We start from the raw sequence: 3,449 nt of genomic DNA on the forward strand, positions 1-3,449 counted from the left end.
TCTAGAAAAGTGATTTATTGGGGTTTGTCCACTAATATAGGGAGCATATGAAGTTTTACTAAATTAATTGATAAAAAAAAGAACGATGCTCATGTACTATGAAAGAGTATTTAGATTACAGTAATACAAATGTAGAATGTGGTTAGAAATTTTAAAACAACACTAAAGATTATAAGCTTCAATATATTAACTATTTACCAAAAAAATGAATATTTTGTAGGGGTTAACACATAGATTTTGAGAAAAATTCAAAAAATATGACAATATTGTTTTAATGCATAGTTGTATGATGAACTAACATATGATGATGATCAAAGACGTTTGAAACCTTTGTTGTCTCTATTTCTCTAGAAAAGCGATTTTATTGGGGTTTGTCCACTAATTTAGGGAGCATATGAAGTTTTACGAAGTTAATTGATAAAAAAAAATAGAACGATGCCCATGTGCCATTAATGATAGTTTAGAATACATTAATTCAAATGTATAATGTTTTTAGATTTTTAAAATAACACTAAAGATTATAGGCTTCATTATATTAACAATTTACTGAAAAATTGAATATTTTATAGGGGTTAACACATAGATTTTGAGAAAAAATTAAAAATATAACAATATTTTTAATGCATAATTGTATCATGAACTAGCATATGATGATGGTATGAGAGGTTTGAAACACGTTTTATCTCCGTCTCTTTAGAATAGCGATTTTATTGTAGTTTGTCCCCTAATTTAGGGAGCATATGAAGTTTTACTAAATTAATTGATAAAAAATAGAACGACACCCATGTACCTTGAAAGATAGTTTAGAATACAATAGTACAAATGTAGAATGTCGTTAGAAATTTTAAAACAACACTAACGATTATGGGCTTCAGTATATTAACAATTTACAGAAAAACTGAATATTTTGTAGGGGTTAACAAATAGAGTTTGAGAAAAATTAAAAAATATAAAAATATTTTTTTAATGCGTAATTATATCATGAACTAGCATATGATGATGATATGAGAGGTTTGGAACCTTTTTTTATATTCGTTTCTCTAGAATAACGATTTTATTGTAATTTATCCTTTAATTTATGGAGCATATGAAGTTTTACTAAATTAAATGATAAAAATAGAACGATGCCCATGTACCATAAAACAGAGTTTAGAATACAATAATACAAATGTAGAATATAGTTAGAAATTTTAAAACAGTACTAAAGATTATGGGCTTCAATATATTAACAATTTACTCAAAAACTGAATATTTTGTAGGGGTTAACACATATATTCTGAGAAAAAAATCCAAAAATATGACAATATTGTTTTAATGCATAGTTGTATGATGAACTAACATATGATGATGATCAAAGACGTTTGAAACCTTTGTTGTCTCTATTTCTCTAGAAAAGCGATTTTATTGGGGTTTGTCCACTAATTTAGGGAGCATATGAAGTTTTACTAAATTAATTGGTAAAAAAAAGAATGATGCTCATGTACCATGAAAGATATTTTATATTACATTAATACAAATGTAGAATGTGGCTAGAATTTTTAAAACAACACTAAAGATTATAGGCTTCAGTATATTAACCATTTACCAAAAAACTGAATATTTTGTAGGAGTTAAAACATAGATTTTGAAAAAAACTCAAAAATGACAATATTGTTTTAATGCATATTTGTATCATTAACTAACATATGATGATGGTCAAAGAGGTTTGAAACCTTTGTTAATTCTTTTTCTCTAGAAAAACGATTTTATTGGAGTTTGTCCAAAGATTTAGATGCATAAGAAATTTTACTAAATTAATAAATAAAAAATAGAACGATGATCATGTACCATGAATGAGAGTTTAGAATACATTAATACAAATGTAGAATATGGTTATAAATTTTTAAACAACACTAAAGATTATAGGCTTCAATATATTAACTGTTTAACAAACAAAATGTTTTTTTTTGTTGGGTTAAAACATAGATTTTGAGAAAAATTCAAAAAATATGACAATATTGTTTTAATGTATATTTTTTATCATGAACTAACATATGGTGATGGTCAGAGAGGGTTTGAACCTTTGTCATCTCCGCCTTTCTAGAATAGCGATTTTACTGTGGTTTGTCCACTAATTTAGGGAGCATATGAAGTTTTACGAACTTAATTGATAAAAAATATAACGATGCCCATGGGCCATGAGTGATAGTTTAGAATACATTAATACAAATGGAGACTGTTTTTAGAAATTTTAAAACAACACTAAAGATTACATGCTTCATTTTATTAGCAATTTACTGAAAATTTGAATATTTTATAGGGGTTAACACCTAGATTTTGAGAAAATTTTATAAAATATAACAATATTTTTTTAATGCATAATGGTATCATGAACTAGCATATGATGATGGTATGAGAGGTTTGAAACCTTTTTTTATCCCCGTTTCTCTAGAATAGCGATTTTATTGTAGTTTGTCACCTAATTTAGGGAGCATATGAAGTTTTATTAAATTAATTGATAAAAAATAGAACCATACCCATGTACCATGAAAGATAATTTAGAATACAATTGTACAAATGTAGAATGTAGTTAGAATTTTTAAAACAACACTAAAAATTATGGGCTTCCTGAATATTTTGTAGGGGTTAACACATAGATTTTGAGAAAAATTCAAAAATATAAAATAATTTTTAATGCATAATTGTATCATGAACTAGCATATGATGATGGTATGAGAGGTTTGGAACCTTTTTTTATCTTCGTTTCTCTAGAATAGCGATTTTATTGTAATTTATCCTTTAATTTATGGAGCATATGTAATTTTACTAAATTAAATGATAAAAAAATAGAACGATGCTCATGAACCATAAAACAGAGTTTAAAATACAATAATATAAATTTAGAATGTAGTTAAAAATTTTAAAACAATAATAAAGATTTACGGGCTTCAGTATATTAACAATTGACTGAAAACCTGAAATTTTGTAGGGGTTAACACATAGATTTTGAGAAAAATTCAAAATATATAACAATATTTTTTTAATGCATAGTTGTATGATGAACTAAAATATGATGATGGTCAAAGAGGTTTGAAACCTTTGTTGTCTCTATTTCTCTGGAAAAGTGATTTATTGGGGTTTGTCCACTAATATAGGAAGCATATGAAGTTTTACTAAATTAATTGATAAAAAAAAGAACGATGCTCATGTACTATGAAAGAGAATTTAGATTAAGTAATACAAATGTGGAATGTGGCTAGAAATTTTAAAACAACACTAAAGATTATAGGCTTCAGTATATTAACCATTTACCAAAAAACTGAATATTTTGTAGGGGTTAACACATAGATTTTGAAAAAAAACTCAAAACAAAGGCAATATCGTTTTAATGCATATTTGTATCATGAAGTAACATATGATGATGGTCAAAGAGGTTTGAAACCTTTGTTGTCTCTATTTCTCTAGAAAAG

Source organism: Brassica oleracea, chromosome C9 (genome assembly GCF_000695525.1).
Source record: "Brassica oleracea var. oleracea cultivar TO1000 chromosome C9, BOL, whole genome shotgun sequence".
Lineage (NCBI taxonomy): Eukaryota > Viridiplantae > Streptophyta > Magnoliopsida > Brassicales > Brassicaceae > Brassica > Brassica oleracea.